At 42.7% G+C, this 20,901-nt stretch overlaps 1 protein-coding gene and 1 non-coding gene across 5 annotated transcripts in view; both read right to left on the reverse strand.

The window, feature by feature from the left end:
• LOC146560349 (uncharacterized) overlaps positions 1-15,762 on the reverse strand; it is a 56,213-nt gene extending 40,451 nt beyond the window's left edge. For 2 of the 4 annotated variants that reach the window (XM_085244324.1, XM_085244320.1), the window contains exons 1-2: positions 15,514-15,762; positions 540-622 (exon numbers count right to left, since the gene is read on the reverse strand). The gene's annotated coding sequence lies outside the window, so the exon portion shown is untranslated. Of the gene's footprint in view, positions 1-539; positions 623-5,548; positions 5,723-15,513 lie in introns of all 4 variants that reach the window. The other 2 variants (XM_085244321.1, XM_085244322.1) reach the window with 2 other exon arrangements.
• On the reverse strand, positions 10,575-10,702 carry LOC146560350 (U6atac minor spliceosomal RNA). Its single transcript, XR_014888406.1, has one exon. It is a non-coding gene; the product is annotated as a U6atac minor spliceosomal RNA (small nuclear RNA).
• Positions 15,763-20,901: the final 5,139 nt, after the last annotated feature.

Below are 20,901 nucleotides of genomic sequence, written 5' to 3' on the forward strand. Positions count from 1 at the left end.
CTCATGCATGAGTAACACAAAGAACTTTGCCTACTTGTGTCTTGCTTTTTGCTGTGTAGTAAATTGTCTTGAACGTTCCAGCGAATAGGTTTATGCTACAAACCTATCACTGTATAAGGGCTTGATTTATACATTTATGAAATTAAACCACATCCCACTTTTAAAGACAGTAGAAGGCGATCTGGCTAGATGGAAATCTTTACCCATATCACTCATGGGAAGGGTTGCCGCTATAAAAATGATGGTCTTGCCAAAATTAAACTATTTATTTTCAATGATCCTAAATAAGCCATCACAAGATTGGTTCAGATCTCTAGACTCGTATATTTCTAAATTCCTTTGGAAAGATAAACCCCCACGTATCAGCTTAAAAACACTACAAAAGACCAAAGGAGGATTAAATCTGCCTAACTTTAATCACTATTTTTTAGCCAACAGGCTTCAGTTCATCTCTAGATGGTTTAAACACACCCTCTTAGATGAACCTTGGATAGATGTAGAACAGGCACTATGTAATAACCTAGAAATTTCAGACCTACCATTTATCAGCTCAAACATCCAACGACATGAATGCTTTAAAAGCATCAGCATCAGCTCTTCTCTGACAGCATGGTGGGAGTTTCTAAAAATGACAGAGTCTTCATTAATCCCATGCAAACGTACACCTATCTGGAACAATCCGGACATATTACAAAACAATAATATGATAAACTTTCCAGATTGGAGTTGCAAAGGAATTAAATACTTGGAACATATATTGGAAGGAACAGACTTTATTTCGTTTGACAGACTAGTTGCACAATATGGGATCAACAAGAAACGATGTTTGGAATATCAACAAATTAAATCCATAGTAAAAAAGAAATTTAATCCCAGTGAAGCTGAATTACAAACACCACCAAGTGTGGTACAATTTTTTTAGTCTAAAACCCCCCAAATTATTGTCTAAAATATACAGAACACTTTGCAATAGGAAGGGATATTGATTCATCTATTTTACAAAATGGGAAGCAGATTTATCAATCAGCTTAGACCCAATCCTTTGGTCTCAGATATGCTTAAAAACCTTTCAATGGATCAGAAATCCCAGTTTGCAATTAATACGATACAAAATATTACACAGAGTGCACTATACTGGTCACAGGATGTTCAAGATGGGCTATACGCCTTCCAACAACTGCTCACACTGCACAGCAAATACACCGGACAATTACATCCACGCTCTTTGGTTCTGTCCACCAGTTCAGAAATTTTGGCGTGAGATATGTGAAGACTTATCAAAGTGTCTGAAATGTAACATTCCAGCCTCCCCTTTAGTATGCTTGCTGGGCAACTTGGATGAAGTCACTGCAGAAATAAACACAGCCCACGTTGTTTTTACGGCCCTATGCATAGCCAAGAAAATGGTCCTCATTAACTGAAAAACTAAAAATAATCTTAATTTTAACCAATATAAAAACCATCTAATAGATCACATTAGTCTTGATACAGCCTCTGCCATCACATTTGATCAATCCCTTTGGGCTCCTTTGATCGGCTTCATCACCTAGTGGGGGTGGGGGGTCATGGTTTGGTCCTGCCTTCACTATTGTGGTTGATATGGGGGTAGGGACGGCCTTAGGGCGTCTGGGGAGTCCCTAGGGACGTTTCCCTAGAGGGACTAACCTGGGGGATGTGGCCATGACCTGGTTAGGGGCTCTGGTGGCTCTTAGATGGTGTTTTCCTTGTGGCTGCATACAGCGGAGATGGGGGAGGGTCTGTGCTGGTGGATGTTGGTTACTGGCCTGGTAGCCTGGCTGCCCCTGGGAGGGTCCGGGATGCGCGTGGAGGTTTGGGGGTCTGGGTGTGCTCCGCCCCCGGTCTGGGGTGCTGGCTGGGCCTTTTGGGCTTGGGTCCTGGCTGTTGTGTCGCCGGAGCTGTGGGCGGGTGGGTGCAGGGGGGCTCAGCCCCAGTGCAGGGGACCTCTGGTGCATTGGCCCAACTAGGGGGCTCTCTAACTGGTGGGGAGGTTGTTATATCTTTGCAGGTGGTCTCCTCTCTACAGGAGCTCACTGTGCAGGTGGGGGGAGAGATATAGGAGAGGTGGAGAATGAACTCAACCTGGGTGTCAATTGTCTTGTGTAGTTTGGGAGATGATTGGATGATGGGGTGGGTGCAGTTTTCTCTGGGGTGGAGTCAGGTGGGCTGCCCCGGACTCTGTGGGGCTGGGCGGTGCTGCCGCTGCGGGCCCCGGTCTGGATGGGCCTGGGCCCCCTTGCCCTGGTGGGTTCCAGAGTGTGGGGGTGCCTACTGGGGTCAGCGGGGGAGCTGGCCCCAGGGAGGGGCTGCTTGCCCCTCCCTTTCTTCCCTCCCCATCCTCAGCTGCCTCCCTATTCCCGCTCTACCACACCCACCCACACACGCAGGGCTTGGGGTGCAGGTATGTCACCAGGGTGCAGGGGAGGCACTCCCCCTCTGTCCCCTTCTGGCCGCCTGTGCCTCAATTTTATTCTGCAACCTAGACATCCACATTACTCACACTCTCACATAACACATACATATAGGGCCTTGGGGGTGGGCACGTTTTACAGCATCCAGAGGATGGTCGGTGTACTCCAACCCACCTCTGGCGCTGGTGCCCTACCCTCAATTTTAAATGCATATAGACACTATGGGTTTTCGGCAGGAGCCGTGCTGCTCTCTGAGAGGAAGCAGGAACCATGCTCTCCTGTGTTTTAAATGCACTTTAGAACAGCACACAGCAACACTACATATGAGCGGGCGTAGGGAGGTTTGGGGTCTTCACTCACCCCGGTTTGTTAGCCGTCAGAGCTGGGGGGCTGGGAGGAGGTGCTGGCCGTCAGACTGTGGTCTGGGATGCGGGGCCTCCCTGCTACTGCAGATAAGGAGGTGGTCCGCTTGCCTCCACCCCAGAGAGAAGGGTTACATCTCCTGGGTCTCGGTGCGGCTTGCCCCTCTGGGGGCAGGGGTACCTGGACCTGGGATATAGAGTATGTTTGGGGAGTGCGACTGTCTGTGCAGTGTCTATTTGTGTCTGTCTACACGTTGGGTGAGTGCCGAGTATTTGGTTGTGCATATGGGGTGGGAATGCACGTCTGTGTCCGCGTGTGCCTGTTCGTCTGTGTCTATATGTCAGGTTGGGTCTTAGACTCAACCTCTCTGGGTACATCTCAGGCCCTCCAAAGTACAGAGGCCTTTCTCCCCTCACCACACTCCCTGCCGGTGGCTGATGCCCTCACACGTTGGTGTGTTGGTGGTCCTTGTCGTCTGGGGCTGGGCGCTCATGTATGTACTGGCTCACTCCTGGTGGCCGATTGGTGGGGCCTGGCGCCTGTGGCCCGGCTGGGCCCCTTCCGGGGGGTGGGGTGCCCTCAGGCCTCTGGGCCTGAAGCTCGGTCCTCTCTGGCACAGCTGGCTGCCGGCAGAGCCTGCAGGCACGCCACTGCAACCCCCTCTGGCCTCTGCTCCGTAGCTGCTGGGTGACCTCTCGTTTGGGGCTCTTCTCAGCTCTTCCCAGGAGCGTGGCACGGTTCCCCCCGTTTTGGTGGTCCTCCTCGGGTCCTTGTACTCTGGGGCCTGGATCTCCTCCATACCTGCTTCATACCCTGGGGGACAGGGCTATGGCTCCCCACATTCCCTAGCAGATCGTTACATGGAGAAACCTTTGGAATACAAGCATGCTGATCCACACAGGTATGCACACAGGTGTACACACGGGTGTTCACAGACGCGGACTACAGCTTTCTTGGCTGCTGCCTCAAAGCACATTGTGTGCTGTCTATCTTGCGTGCTGCACAATATCGTTTAATATTTAGTATCTACTGTTATCTACTGCTAGCTAGTTTATTGTGATGGTGCTGGTTTTTTTATTATGTTGCTCTTTTTTTGTTTGCTTTCTCTTCTGTTTTTTTTCTCCATACCAGGTGTTTTGTTTGTTTTTCTTTCTTTCTTCCCCCCTTTATAATAAAGGTCAATCAATTGGACCAATATGGCAAGGCCATGATGATCCACTTGGTAAAATAAATCCGCTTGGCATCTTTCTTGGCCTTAAGACAACAATTCCGATGGCTAAAGATCCAAACGGGACAAAAAAATAAATAAATAAGGGCTTGATTTATTTGTTTGATTTATTTGTTGCCGATACAAGTAATTATGCCATAGTAATAAGGGAACATTGAAAATGTACAACTCGTTGAGGGGACGGAGGACCTAAAGGGTTGGGCAATTGAAAGGTTTCATTTTTGATATGATTTCTTTTGTTATATTTTAGCTATTATTCTCACATAAAAGTAAACTTAATGGGATAAATTAGGGTTTATGTCGTCTTTTAAAAAAAGAGAGAGGAATTTCAGAATCTTCACAGCTGTGCAATGCACGATGTTCTTGCAAAACTGTCTGACAATCTGTCTGCATTTAATATTCCACAAGCAGAAGGGGATAACGTCATTCAAGAACTTTCACAGAATGATCTCTTAACACTGAACAATAAAGGTGTAAGATCAGACAAAACAAGGAAGACATTTTTCAAAGAAAATGTCAGTTATGTGGAACCAACTCAAATTTTTTAGGACCTGACAGTACAGGCAAACAGTGTTCTTTTCAGTATGTGCCAATTAAAGAAACACTGAAGTCTCTCTTGAGACAACCCACAATACAGGAACAGTACAAACAGTCAAAATTGCACCGATCACCAGACATGGTTTTAGAGGATGTCTCAGACGGTCAAAATGTCAAGGATAATGCACAAGGATAAGGCAGGCTGGACTAATCAGACCACTTTGGATGTGTCAGCAGCAGTGTTGGGTGTAACGCGTTACTGTAATTAAATTACTTTTCCACTGAAAAAGAGAGTAACTGATTACTGTTCATTTTTAGGTATTTTAATTACAGTTACTTACAATGTACTTGCGTTACATTGTAAAATAATTCAACTCGCTGAATATCATTATTTAATTTCAATAATTTATCTTCTAAAGGTAAAAGTAAACTCTGCCGCTTTAACATCGCTGTAGTGCAGGTGCACGTCATTTCGCGCCAGTTTACTGCATAGTCGTATTCTAAAGTGGAAGATGTCGGACTCGGCTGAAGCGTGTGGCTGTTTTATGAAATGGACATATTCCTGTCTCTTCACTTTTCTGAAACAAGCAGACAAGAACATTACAGTAATATGTAAAAACTATCGGCCGCTGTTAATAGCATGAGTCTACCGAAGCGCCTGACCGGTACTAGTTTTATTTTGTTGTATTTATCTGCGACACCTTAAAGGCCGGTCCGTAAAAATATTGTCAGGCACAAACCGGTCCGTGGCGCAAAAAAGGTTGGGGACTGCTGCTGTAGAGTCTCCGTCTTTAAAAAAATGTATTTATTATTTAAAGAGTTTAATTTCTATTGTTTGTCTATTCAAGGTTTATAGGGATTTTAAGAAGTATTTAGTTAAATTACTTATTGAGTGATTACGTTACTTTTCAGACACAGTAATTAGATAAGTATTTTAAATACAATATTGATTAAGTAATTAGTAATTAATTGCTTTTTTAAAGTAACTTACCCAACACTGGTCAGCAGTGGTCTACAAAGGTACCAAGTATGTCAAAGGCTATGTTTCCATTGTAGATGACACTGATGATGGCTTGGTTTTTGGGAAGATAGCTGTGATACTTGTTAACAATTCTGCATCACTCAGTACTCCTCATTGACCTTGGACTTCACTGCTTTCATTGCCCTACAGAAAGAAGTGTGTGTGTAAATGCTGACAGTTATGGATTATTACTCACTACCACTTTATAAGATGGCAGGCCTAGACTCATAGACTTGAGTCTACGATTTGAAGGTCACTCGTAGACTCATATGTCACTGCTTAGCTTCTTTTTCTTCACCATACCATTCTACACATGTACTTTGACAGTACAATATTGAAGAGTGTTTTTTTGGGGGGGCTCACATTTTCTGGTAGATAATTAACACGGAAAACATAAACAAAAGTAGACACTAAATATAACATCATTAATCTTTCATTGGTAGTGGGAGGACTAAGGGTAGAAGTTGTGACAAACTTTAAAATATAGTGTATTACAACTTTTCAATGCAAGACCTTGAGTTTGTACTTACACTTTAATTGTCACATGTATTGGCTCACCCTACAAATCAATGAACTCAGTCCACAAAGCAAGATCAGGGTTCTGTGCAAATCAGTCATGTTCCTTCACACCACACATGCTCATCCATGTCCTTGTGGACCCTGCTTTGTACATTGATTTGGTGGTGTGAGGAAGTATTTTGGACAAAGTGTATATAGAGGCAGAAGTGTGGGGCTTGATATTCTGTTAATTTCAATTCAGTTTATACGGAGCCCCTCTGATGACATGGTCCAAAAAATAAATAAATTGTGGCCACAAAATACTACTTCGTGCCCTCGAAATAGTATAACGTGCCCACGAAATACTTATTTGTGGCCACGAAATACTATTTCGAGGGCACGAAATTGGTATAACGTGCACACGAAATGCTAATTTGTGGGCACGAATTGGGTATAACGTGCCAACGAATTACGCATTTGTGGCAACGAAATAGATAACGTGCACACATCATATTGATACAATTCCTGGACAGCTGCGTAGAGACATAAGCATAAGAGTAGGCTAAACCTATACACCATGGACAGAGACAGTCTGATTGAGTTTGATTTTAGGCTGGGAATGAGCTACAAATGCATTTTGAAAAGCCTGGCAATGCAAGGAACCATTATTACGGAGAGACATTTAAACAGGATATTGAGAGCCCAGTTGCTTTACAGACGTAAGTATGACCTGGACGCCGGGATAGATTTTATTGTCAGCCAACTGCAAGGCCCTGGGAAGGATCACAGTTATCGGTCAAGTGTTTTGTGCCCACAAATTAGTATTTCGTGAGCACGTTATACCAATTTCGTGCCCACGAAGTAGTATTTTGTGGTACAATTTATTTATTTTTTGGACCATGTCATCAGAGGGGCTCCGTAAGTTTATTTGTATGGTGCCAACAAAATGAATGCCAAGGCACTTTACGGTGTAGGTTTACGCCCTACAAAATATAACTAAGAAAACCCAGATGTTTGTACAAACAATAATGATATTATGTCATATCAATATCATGACAGACATGATATTGATATGACATAATATCATTATTGTTTGTACAAACATCTGAGAAAATACATGGGTTAAATGGTTTAGTAACAAGTGCTTCCAAGTGTTACAAGTGTTTTCAGTTCTTTTCAGTTTGATTTTGGAAATGTGTATTTCTGCAGAGGAAAATCCGAACTGAAATAAAAAGTGGTGTAGGGCACATTAATTATAGTGTGTGTGTATATATTGGAACCCTCCAGTCTCTTACAGGATGTTAATGTTTCCTGATATTACGTATATTACAACGTGTTAAACAGTAAATGACCGCCTGTAGGAACACGGTATCCTCTAACAGAGATGGATGTTTTTGGTACTGATAATGCGTGATAACGGTAAGTTACTGGTAAATATATTGCAGTTTATTACTTTGAAGCAGGCTTACAGTGACATAGTGTGAATAAAGGGTAGTATACAAATTTCTTAATCACAGTATGATGTTACTTTGTTGACATAATTTACGACAAAAGGCTAATCTAAAGAAGGGCATCAAAAAAGCCAAACACTATTACAAAAAGAAGGTAGAAGAACACTTCTCCAACTCCAACCCCCGACGCATGTGGCAAGGACTCCAGACCATTACTGACTACAGGACCACCATCACAGCACAGAAACAGCTTTAGTGAAGGTTACAAATGATCTTCTTATGGCCTCTGACAGTGGACTCATCTCTGTGCTTGTCCTGCTAGACCTCAGTGCAGCGTTCGATACTGTCGACCATAATATCCTATTAGAGCGATTAGAACATGCTGTAGGTATTACAGGTACTGCACTGCAGTGGTTTGTATCATATCTATCTAATAGACTCCAATTTGTTCATGTAAATGGAGAGTCCTCTTCACACACTGAGGTTAATTATGGAGTTCCACAGGGTTCAGTGCTAGGACCAATTCTGTTTACATTATACATGCTTCCCTTAGGCAGCATCATTAGAAGACATAGCATACATTTTCACTGCTATGCTGATGACACCCAGCTCTATCTGTCCATGAAGCCAGATAACACAAACCAATTAGTTAAACTGCAGCAATGTCTTAAAGACATAAAGACCTGGATGGCCGCTAACTTTCTGCTTCTTAATTCAGATAAAACTGAGGTTATTGTACTCGGCCCTGAAAAGCCTAGAAATATGGTATCTAACCAGATTCTTCCACCGGATGGCATTACCTTGGCCTCCAGTAACGCTGTGAGGAACCTTGGAGTCATTTTTGACCAGGACATGTCCTTCAACGCACATATTAAACAAATATGTCAGACTGCTTTCTTCCATTTGCGCAACATCTCTAAAGTTAGAAATATCCTGTCTCAGAGTGACGCTGAAAAACTAGTTCATGCATTTATTACTTCCAGGCTGGACGACTGTAATTCATTATTATCAGGATGTCCAAAAAACTCACTGAAAAGCCTTCAGTTAATCCAAAATGCTGCAGCAAGAGTCCTGACAGGGACTAGAAAGAGAGAGCATATTTCTCCTGTTTTGGCTTCCCTTCATTGGCTTCCTGTTAAATCCAGAATTGAATTCAAAATCCTGCTCCTCACATACAAGGTCTTAAATAATCAGGCCCCATCTTACCTTAATGACCTTGTAGTACCATATCAGCCTATTAGAGCACTTCGCTCTCGCTCTGCAGGCCTACTTGTTGTTCCTAGAGTATTTAAAGTAGAATGGGAGGCAGAGCCTTCAGTTTTCAGGCCCCTCTTCTGTGGAACCAGCTTCCAGTTTGGATTCAGGAGACAGACACTATCTCTACTTTCAAGATTAGGCTTCAAACTTTCCTTTTTGCTAAAGCATATAGTTAGGGCTGGACCAGGTGACCCTGAATCCTCCCTTAGTTATGCTGCAATAGACGTAGGCTGCCGGGGATTCCCATGATGCATTGAGTTTTTCCTTTCCAGTCACCTTTTTCACTCACTATGTGTTAATAGACCTCCCTGCATTGAATCATATCTGTTATTAACCTCTGTCTCTCTTCCACAGCATGTCTTTATCCTGTCTTCCTTCTCTCACCCCAACCGGTCACAGCAGATGGCCCCGCCCCTCCCTGAGCCTGGTTCTGCCGGAGGTTTCTTCCTGTTAAAAGGGAGTTTTTCCTTCCCACTGTTGCCAAAGTGCTGCTCATAGGGGGTCATATGATTGTTGGGTTTTTCTCTGTATCTATGAAGCGCCTTGAGGCGACTTATGTTGTGATTTGGCGCTATATAAATAAAATTGAATTGAATTGAATTGAATTGAATCTACAGGAAGCGGTGTCTGAAAAGGGCTGGGAAAATCATCAAAGACCCCAGTCACCCATCACATGGACTCTTCACCCTCCTGCCCTCTGGGAGGCGCCACAGGAGCCTCCGGACTAAGACCACCAGGTACCGGAACAGCTTCTTCCCCACAGCTGTCAGACTCCTGAACTCTGCCTCCTGACATCTGACCCACGTTAACACATGGACTGAACATACACACACACACACAATGGACAACTGTACCCTCAAACACACAATAATAACATGGACTGAACCACCACTCACAACCACTAGCACTTTATATAGCCTCTGTAGAAATTATCTACACCCTCACTTATCTTAACTGCAGTACTGTATAGCTCTGTGTAAATAATCATTCTGTACATTCGATAATTTTTAACCCTACAACTGTTTACAACTTGCATAGTTCCCATTTCTGTATAGCTGTATATCTCAGATTTCTGTAAAGTTATTTATTTCATATTCTGTATAGTTTTTCATATTTATATCCTGTTCATAGCCTGTACATAGCTTGTACTCACTACAGCCTGTACATACCTATAGTTATAGAATATTCACAACATACTTCATACCATGTACATTATAACTAATATATATTGTAATATATCTATATCACTAAAGCACATCTGGATGGATGCAAACTGCATTTCGTTGCCCTGTACCTGTGCATGTGCAATGACAATAAAGTTGAATTCTATTCTAATTCTAGTCTATTCTATTCTAAATTCAAATTCAAATTTTATTTGTCACGTACACAGTCATACACAATACGATATGTAGTGAAATGCTTGGACAACTGCTCGTGACCTAAAGAAAACAAAAAAGGAAAAGGCTATGAATAAGATAGGAAATAAATATGAAAAATTAAAAAGGGTAAATTTAACTAGGAAGGAATAAAATATAAATTAAGGTTAAAAATGAAATAACTGTACAACACAAATTAGAATGAAGGGTAAATTTAACTGGGAAAGAATAAGATAAAATATATAAATTAAAGTTGAAAATAAAATAACTGTACAACAAAATACACAATATAGAACTATATAAGAATGTATAAAGAAATATAAATAAATATATACACAATAACAGCAGCTGTACAAGTATTAACTGGAAATGAAGAATGTAGTGACCAGTGTTGTGCAATCCACATTATGTCTTGTAAAAACATGGTTAGAGATGCCACGAAGTAGGTGGCAATGCCTTAACCATATGTGTGTTGCAGGCCACTAGGGCCAATTCCATCCTTGTCAAGGGGAGTGCTAACCTTCTCTCCTTTCATACAACACCTATTCTATTCTATTCTATTCTATTCTATTCTATAACTGTATCTCACTGTCGCCATAAAAGAGGCTACAGTGCTTTACCATAATTTGTCCAAGAGTATTATACACAGCAGCAAAAAAATCATCTTGCAGAACTACAAGTTACCGTAACGGCAATAGTGGCGCCAGTATGTTACCGTAAAGTGGAGACGAAAAGTCTTTTTTTTTTTTTTTTTTTTTTTTTTTTTTTTTTTTTTTAAATGACATCAGAAACAGCAGTATGCGACATTACGTGATGGCAGAGCTTCAGTTCATCCTTTGTCATTTTTTTTTTTTTTTTTTAATAAATAGGACAGGGGGAATGAATGAGAGAGAGAGGGGGAGAGAAAGAAAGAAAACCAAAGGGGAGAAGAGACGGTGAGAAGGGGGGGGAAGAGAGACAAAAAAAAAAAAAAAAAAAAACTCCTGGGTCACCTGTATGGAGAAAAAACAAACAAACAAACAAACAAACAGAGGAGACAGCAAACAACAAAGAGCAACATAATAATAGAGAAAACAAAGCACCATCACAATAAACTAGCTAGTCATAGATATCAGTATTTACTAAGTAATAAACGATATTGTGCAGCACGCAAGATAGACAGCGCACAGTGTGCTTTGAGGCAGCAGCCAAGAAAGCTTTAGTCCGCGTCTGTGAATACCCATGTGTGCATACCTGTGTGGATCAGCATGCTTGCATTCCAAAGGTTTCTCCATGTAATGATCTGCTAGGGAGTGTGGGGGGGCCACAGCCCCGTCCTCCAGGGTGTGAAGCGGGTATGGAGGAGATCAAAACTCCAGACATCCAGAGGCCCCCAGAACACAAGAGACCATGGAAGACCAACAGAGGGGCAGCCGCGCCACTGTTCCAGTAAGAGCTGAGGAGAGTCCCAGATGAGGGCTCACTCAGCAGCCGCGGAGCAGAAGCCAGGGGGGGTTGCAGTGACGCGCCCGTGAGCTCCGCCGGCCCCCAGCTGCGCCTGAGTGACCGAGCCCTAGGCCGAGAGGCCGGGGGCACCCCACCTCCAAAGGGGCCCGAGCGAGCCCCAGGCCCCAGGCCCCGACAAGCGGCCGCCAAGGAGTGAGCCGGTGTGTACCCGGACGCCCACCCCCAGACACAAAGAACCACCAACACACCGACACCTGAGGGAGTCCGCCACCGGCAGGGGAAGTGGTGGTGGGTGGAGATAGGCCTCCAAACCTTGGAGGGCCTGAGGTGTCCCCAGAGAGGTGGCGTCTGATACCCAACCTGACATATAGACACAGACATACAGGCACACACAGACACAAACATCCATTCCCACCCTCATGCTCTCATATGCACTCACTCCACACTCAACCAATGTGGAGACAGACATAAAGAGACGCTGTACACACAATCACACTCCCCAAGCGTACTCTACAAACCGGGTCTAGGTACCCTTGCCCCTGGAGGGGGGAATTGCACCCAGACCCAGGTGGTGTTACCCTTTTCCCTGCGGTGGGGAGAGGCAGACCACCCCGACTCCGCAGCAGCAGGGAGGCCCCACACCCCAGACCGCAGTCGGACGGCCAACTCCTCCTACTAGCCCCCCCGCTCCAGCAGGCCGCAGAGAATGGGGGTGGGAGAAGACTCCAAACCTCCCTCCACCCGCTCATTGTAGTGTTGATGCATATGTGTTCTAAGGTGCAATTAAAACCCAGGAGGGCATGGAGCTACCTGCCAAGGAGCAGCAGGTAAGCGCATAGTCCCTCCTGCTAGCCCTCAATGACTAAGTGTATTTAAAATTGAGAGGTGGGCAACGACGTCAGGGGTGAGGTATACACCCTGATGGTGATTTGGACTCCGTGATTGTGCCCACCCCCAAGATCCTATATGTATGTGTAATGAGAGTGTGAATAATGTGAATGTCTAAGTTGTGGGATAAAATTGAGGCAGAGGCAGCCAGAAGGGGACAGGGGGGGGGGTAGCCTCCTCTGCACCCTGGTGACATACCCCCACTCCAAGGCCCTGCATGTGTGGGTGGTTGTGGAGGAGCGGGAAGAGGGAGGCAGCTGGAGATGGGGAGGGAAGGAAGGGAGGGGCAGGTAACCCCTCCCTGGGGCCAGCTCCCCCGCTGACCCCAGTAGGCACTCCCACCCTCCGCGACCCGCCAGGGAAGGGGGGCCCAGGCCCATCAGACCGGGGCCCAGTGCAGTAGCGCCCCCCGGCTCCACAGAGCCCTGGACAGTCCACCCAACCCCACCACAGAGAAAACTGCACCCACCCCACCAACCACACATCTTCCAGACTACATAAGACGGTAAACGCCCAGGCTGAGATCTTCCTCCACCTCTCCTGTATCTCCCCCTCCTGCAGAGAGTTCCTGAGAGAAGAAAGCTCCTGCCAGATGTGACCATCCCCCCCACCAGTTGAAGAGCCCCCCAGGCGGCTCGATGCACCGGCGGCACCCTGCTCCAGGGCCGGGCCCCCATGCACCCACCCGCCCACAACCCCGGCAACACACCAAGTCTTAACACACGAAAAGTCTTAACAGTGTGGCTGTGTCATACAATAGTAATTTCAACCAAAGACTGAAGGCTTCTCAAATCTTCCATTGTGCTGTGTATATATGTCTGTATATGTCACATTATTACTTCTTTTTGGTGTATCACACACCTTGAGCTTAAAGACAGAGAAGTGAATGCTTTACCCTAGTATAATTAGGGAGCAAAGGTGGACTCATGTTTACTAAACTCTCAGGCTAGGTTAACAGTAATTGTAGGCCATTACTGGTAACAGTAGGCCTAGCTATAGGTTTGCTTAATAATAGTACAACCATTAAACATCTTTAAAATACAGAAATAGATGACCTCCACAGAGTTTCATATTTTTCCCAGCAGAACTCGCTCAGGATGCTTGATTTTATTATCCATCCATCCATCCATCTTCATCCGCTTTGTCCGGGGCCGGGTCACGGGGGCAGCAGCCTAAGCAAAGAGGCCCAGACCTCCCTCTCCCCAGCCACCTCCTCCAGCTTATCCGGGGGAATACCAAGGCGTTCCCAGGCCAGCCAAGAGATATAATCTCTCCAGCGTGTCCTGGGTCTGCCCCGGGGCCTCTATTATGTTTAGATTAAACCATTTTGTAAATGTATTTTGGAATGTGCATAAGGGTCTTTGAAATAGTGTCTTTGAAATAGAAGACAAATAAAACAAATCTTTCAAAAGCTTGTTTGAAACTAAAAATTCTGTTGTAAAATTTAAAGGTCAAATAAGAAAAACTGAAATCATATATGTTAGGTATTTTAGTACCATGGGAGCATTTACTGGATATTGTTTTATAGTGACATTATACAGGAAAACTCTGTCATTCAATAAGGCCCCTTTGTTTTAGTTATTTTTCTCTTTGACCCAAGAATTGATGTGTGAGAATCACAGGCTGGTACAAGGTTGAAATACCACAGAGATCACTCCCTCAGCTACATTAGTTTCTAAATCTCTTAGGAGATGCCTGTTGAAGGCCAGATGGTTTGTTTCAGAATTCACTAATGAAAGAACTCTTCGTTTTGTGCCTTGAAAATATGTCGCTGAGATAATCAGAATTGTAGCTGAACTGATAAACTATACAAAGGGTGCTTCTTCACCCAAGGGCAGGAAGACGCTCCCTTATCTTGGTCTGTACTGGTTTAAGCTGAGAATCTGCTGACTCATGAATTTTTCCCTCTGTATTAACTGTTGTACTTGAGAATAAAGTTGAGTCGATTTGGGAAGACAACCTGAAGCAGTCTCTGTTTTCTTGTTCTCCCAAGCTGCTCCCGAGCTCGTACTAACACGCTGAATGACATGCTTGAATGTTACTTGAGAATATATTTGACTGTGTTACAGATTAAGGGACAATCTCTGCTGATAGACGCCCACGCCTCGGAGGAAGCCGATCCACGGATTAGGCCCTGGAAGCCGTTTCCTTCAATATATTTATACCCGTTTATTTATACATCAAAGAGGGAAATTAATCCAGCATAACATTCAACCTCTAAAATGAATTTTTCTGTTCTGGACTAAATGTAAATAACTATGAATTTTCATATAAATCGTAAAAAAAGCGATTGTTTTGCGGGGGTTTTTTTGTTAAACGGTAAGTTTGAAAATTCATGGATAGGAACAATAATTATCTTGCAATACTTAAATGAGATTTCCATCAAACAGCCTGTACATGCTGATGGATTAACCATTACAGAAAATTTTAAAAATGATTTTGTTATTAATTGTTAATGTAGGTAGCTGTGGCAAAGATTTTCTTTGAATGATGATCTAATTAATTTGTTAAGCGCCGTATACAACCTTCTCAAAGAATTTTTGAAAGTTAGCTGTAAATAATTAATTTTACTGTTATCAGTGCAATATATTGTCATGAAAAGTGTTCCTAAGTCAGTGCAAGAGCTCTACAAATGCCCGTGCACTTGTACAGGTGCAGCTACAACTGCCACCAGCCGATGTATCTCTCAGTTGCTGATAAAGGTGACAAGACAATAAAACCATAAAGCGAATATTAAAGACACCGAAAACGGCAAAGTTAATTGACCTAAGAACAGAAGGAAAGGCAGTTTTTTGTGCTCTTTATTTCTTATTAGTTTGTGAGGTTACTCAAAAAGTATCATACTGAACTTGTCCACCATTCAGCAAAAGAATTAATAGAAAAATATGTGCCTGGCGCAACTACATCCTCGGTCTAACTACATGAATTATTCAAAAGAGTATTAAACCCTACATGCAGATATGGGCAGTCATAATAAACAAATAATACTGCTTACTAAAATAATGAAGACTTTACTTACTTTTGTAATGCAGATTATTTAAAATCCAATGATAAAATCCACCTGTTCAGCAGGTGAAGCATGAAACATTTATCAGAAGTAAACGAATCACACTCAGACTCCGCAGATTCCGTCAGAACTGCTGCCGCCGGTTTAGCGCATAAGTTGTTTTTTTTTTTGTTTGTTTTGTTTTGTTTTGTTTGAAAGAAAAATCGATTCCTGTTCTTTTGTAGTAGAAGTGTCTTTCCTTGGGAGGAAGTGCAAGTCAGCTAGGCTGCATACAGGAGAAGGAGGAGGAGGAAGTCCAATTGGCTGCTGATTTAACCTTTAGGCGGAAAATGAATCAATCAATGAATTATTTATTTTTCCTAAATAAAAACATGCATTATTATTTTTTATAGGTTTTTAATACATTTATTTTATTTATTTATTTTTTTACATTTAATTTAGCCTAATGTCGGACTCACACAAAAAGTCGTCACTGCACAGATAATGTTCTGTTAATGATCTACTAACCTTGCGGACATTTTAACAGTGACGCAGCCGCTGAGTTGGGCAGTATGCTAACCAAATAAAACAATATAACCGCAGCTTTTACGGATGTGTTTCTCTCTGAAAACAACGCCGCAATTCAGATAAATAAAAGTGAGATGAATAATAATCAATATGCCTTAAGGTAGGGCAGACATTTCTGTTAGAAATTGCTGTTGAATGTGAGGTTCTGCAGATTGCCACAGTCTTTCTCTGAATAAAATGTAATAAGGCAGGTAGCATGGTAGCATCCAGGGGAGAGTCACGCAATGAACTTGAATGGTGTGCAGAAAAACAGAAAACGTAAATTACCGTTCGACTCACTCACGCCTGTGGTAATGAAGTTCATGTTACTTTGTAACAACTTCTTTAAAAAATATACCACACCTCTTTCTTTCAGGAGGTTGTAGGCACAGTCCATATTTCATATCTCCATAAATGCAAACATGACTGAGTCTAGTTTACTGCTGCTGATAGCCTAATTTACACTGGTTTGTATATGCAGAAAAGTCGATCTTTGATCACTGCTGAAAAAGCAAGCAAAAGACGTTTGTGTACCGATCTGTGTCGACGTGAAAAACTTGACCATAAACCGCTCTGCATGCCAGATGTATACATACAACATGTACTCCTGTACAATCTTAGAAATGCTGGGTTAAAAATGACCCAATCAGTAACCCAACGCTGGGTCAAATATGGGCCGAGCCAATGGTTTAAACTTAACAGGGTTGGGTGAGTGGTTTGACCCAGCACATTGGGTTAGGATAGCTATCCAAAAATTGGGTTAAATTGACCAATGTTTGAAGTTGGGGTTACCAAAAATTGGGTCAAAAGTCAGAACCCATCACATGTGTTATATTACCATTAATGTTTGAGTTAAGATTTCTACTTATCATAAAATTCAGCTTATAAAAACTAGATTCAAAACAGATTTTCTCAAAAAAATCTTTTTATTGCCCTATGATACATACAACAACAGCAAATTCCTAAAAAAGTATATCAATGGAAGTAAAATGCAAGTAGCACAAAAATATATAATTCATTATATTATATCCATTACTTCAAATCAGTCTTTGGTTACACACATAAAGACATGCTTTGAACAAATAGAACAAATTACATGTAAAAACTCTTAAATTTAAAAACTGATGAATTGATGATTATCTCAGTACTTAACATACATCAACACTTTGGAGAGGAAATCTCCCTCTCAGATCATTTCATGCACCTTTATGAGCAACATTTTACGCTTCCATCATAGCAAATGAGCCCTCATTCATTTGATCATATTTGAGTGATGTCTTGGGATTCATCTATTCTTGGGATAGATGACAGTGTGAAGGAATTCCCGATCCTTGGCGCATGACTTTGGGTAACTTGCATCAACAACAAAAAATGCTTTGAAGCAGCCATCAACAGACCTTAGATTGCTGCAAAAAGCAGAAAAAAATCTATCTTCTAGTACCAGGCAAGATGAACATTTTCTTTGGGTTCCTTTGGTGCTGAGTTCTTCTTCCTGATAGAACAAAGTCTTTTCCTGACATATGAGTAGACACTCCTCCAGAAATCCAGTTGCTGGCCTATGAGCTCTGCAAGGGCTAACCATGCGTCCTGTAATTTTTAAACAAAATAAAAGGGTCAGTAAAGTCAGATTTGAAAGATTATTTGCAGTTTTTTTGGTTAATGTCAAGTTGTCTGTAATCCTGAAGCGGTGAGCTCCAACACTATGCCTGACATTTGCTCAGAGAGGACAAAACAACAACAAAGCACACCAGTCTGTGGTTGTGAATGCTTGCAATTAATTGTTAGGAGATGGACTAAGCCAAGATCAAGTATCATGTTTCACACACTTTATATTGTCACAAGGTTGTACAAACCTTTTGCCAACTTCGCAATAGATTTAAACAGATGTAATTATTTATTCATCTGTGCATATGACTGGAGATGTCACTTGGATGAGTGACATATAATGTGCATTTGTCATCCAAGTAAGGACAGATTTTGTTTTGAAGTTGTTTTGCTTTGCATGTTTGCTGTGTTTTGCTGTGTTCTATGTGGAGTGTTTTATTTATTTTTTTGTATTGCATGTTTTTGGTATATCTGTTAATTTGTCCTGGGGAGACTCCGCTCTTCCTGTTTTACTAATTTGAGACACCTGAGAGGTGACAGCCGGGGTGATTTGAAGAGAGTGCTAGGAGACGCAGGAAGAAGGCATTGGTGCAGGTTGGTGTGCAGTACGTGGCGAGGGCATATGACGGCCAGTGCTTGAGAGTCAGAGTGAGCTGTGCTGCTGTTGGCTGGATGCCAGAGGATGCTATGGTGGGGAATTAGTTGGCAGCGGACAGCGCTCTACTTCCCACGGCGAGACCATAGTGCTGGCGTGATACAGAAAAGCGGCGGGCAGAGTTAGGAGCTCTGCCCATCCGGGGTAAGTCCCACGACATATCGTGCTGCAGTAACCCGGCTCACTAGAAAGAACGGTGACTGTCGCTGCCCCTCTCTCTTCTAGTATTCTGGAGTGGAGAGACAGAGGTGACGGCTGGTGACGCCGCCGGGCTTTTCCTTGCCCCACTCCGATTTCCTGGATTTTAACGTTGTGGCGGACCCCACCGGACTTTTAATGCTTACGTTTGATTAGTTTTTATTGTGTGTTCTCTCTGAGCAGGGTTGTTTTAATTCCTTTTAAATTTTTAACTGTTTTTGTATAATAAATTATATTTTAGTGATACAGCTTTTATATTGTTTATTCCCTTGGCTGCTCTGCTGCTCCGTCCGGTTTTTTTTGGAGGGTTTCCCTCTTTAAAATACACCTGTTAATCCACGTTACATTTCTGGTGTTGTCGACATTAGATGCAGAGTTAAGAGCAGTTGGGGTAGTCAGGGGAATAGCAAATATGATGATGCCTGTATATCCCGGAGCCCCATGGCTGCCGAAATTTAAAGGGCCTGATCAGGATGTGCAATATCAGGATTGGAAGGAGCAGATGCAGGGGCTACTGGGATCGCAGGACTTGCCTGAAGTGAGGAAAGTTGCTATTGTGTTGGGAGCGCTAGCAGGTGAGGCTAAACGTCAGGTCAGTGTTCTCGAAACCAGTGAAAGAGACCAAGTACAAAAAAATCTTTTCTCTTTTAGATTCTTTATATGGTGAGTGTCCCCACCCGTTTTAAGGTCACAGTTTTTTAGTTGCACTCAGAAACCAAGTGAAACAGTATCTTCATTTGCGGTTGAGAGAATTATACTGTAGGTTGCAAAAGCATGATCCAGATAATGTTCCCTCTGATGCAGCCCTGCGAGATCAATTGTTTAATTTTTGTATAATAAATTATATTTTAGTGATACAGTTTTTATATCGTTTATTCCTTAAGCTGCTCCACTGCTCCGTCCGTTTTTTAATTTTTTGGAGGGTTTCCCTCTTTAAAATACACCTGTTAATCCACGTTACACATTCATCTTTTAAAGATATGGAATTTGAGTCCATACAAACTGTATATTTATTTTTATAATCACAATGGCACTCAGTATACTGATTGAAAAACTGACCAGTATTCAGGTTTTTTAATTGTTGCTGTGTGTGTCCATTGAAGTGTAGATACATATCCTGTGCCATGGCAGTCCTTTAAACATGGAAACTGATCTACTATTGATGACGCCAAAAATGACTTTATTCCTGAAGTTAGGCAGCAAGCAAAAACAGTTGCATTTAATAAAATTGGATAAACAAAAACTTTACTTTTCTGTATATTTCTTGTAAAATAAACAAATACAAAGAACAGAAGCTTTGGCAAAATAAAAAAAATCAAACATTTTTGACTGATCCTCTTTGTTTTCATCACCCTGGCGCACACATTTAAGAGCTGCCACTGGAGTCGTTTTACTTGGGCCAGCACAGCGCACAGCACAGCGCAGTGTCCCTGATGTTCTGCCACACAGTGGTAATATCTACCGATCATCAGTGTTACAACAGAGGCTTAACCATAACACTGCACTTACATGTGTCCTTCTTTAAATATAGGATTTATTTTACAGGGTAATAAAAAATTGATTTCGGTTTAGAATTAATTTACTTATACAATCACATAACACTATATTCTAAAATAAGTGCACACATTTTAGTTTCCACTGTTATGCATGTGTGATTTAATCTTTCTTTGTTTTCTGAGTTACCTCAGTGGCAGCTGCTGCCAGTCCCTTGGTTGATGAGCTAAAAGGGGCAGAGCAAGTGTAACATATGTGTTAAATACTTGTGAATTTCACCCAAAACACTTTCTTTTATTGGATTAAATATGTCATTTTTGCATCTCACTCTCCTACCTGTGTGATCCGAGTCTGTGTGCGTTCATGTGCATGTGTGCGCTGCGTGGTGACGTAGGCGCGTGCATGTGTGCCCCAGTCAGTGACTGTAGAAAACATGGATGACGCGACAGCCCTTCTTCCAATTGTACAAAAATAAAGCTAAATATCCCGCTTGTGGAGGCTGCCATTTGGCGTTTTTGAAAACAGAGTCTATGCGGTAGTGACTTGAGAGTAGTGACAGAAGTCCTAGACTAGGCCAACGTAGTAAAACCATACCGGGGTAGAAAAACACACAATAATAATGGATTGGATTTATATAGCGCTTTTCAAGGCACCCAAAGCGCTTTACAATGCCACTATTCATTCACACACTGGTGGAGGCAGCTACAGTTGTAGCCACAACTGCCCTGGGGCAGACTGACAGAAGCGAGGCTGCCATATCGCGCCATCGGCCCCTCTGGCCAACACCAGTAGGCGGGAGGGTAAAGTGTCTTGCCCAAGGACACAACGACCAGGACAGAGAGCTCAAGGATCGAACCGGCGACCTTCCGGTTACAGATACGCTTCCCAACCCCCTGAGCCAC

Source organism: Mchenga conophoros, linkage group LG14 (assembly GCF_057382185.1).
Source record: "Mchenga conophoros isolate Kocher_MC1m ecotype Shallow Benthic linkage group LG14, M_conophoros_male_GT1.1, whole genome shotgun sequence".
Lineage (NCBI taxonomy): Eukaryota > Metazoa > Chordata > Actinopteri > Cichliformes > Cichlidae > Mchenga > Mchenga conophoros.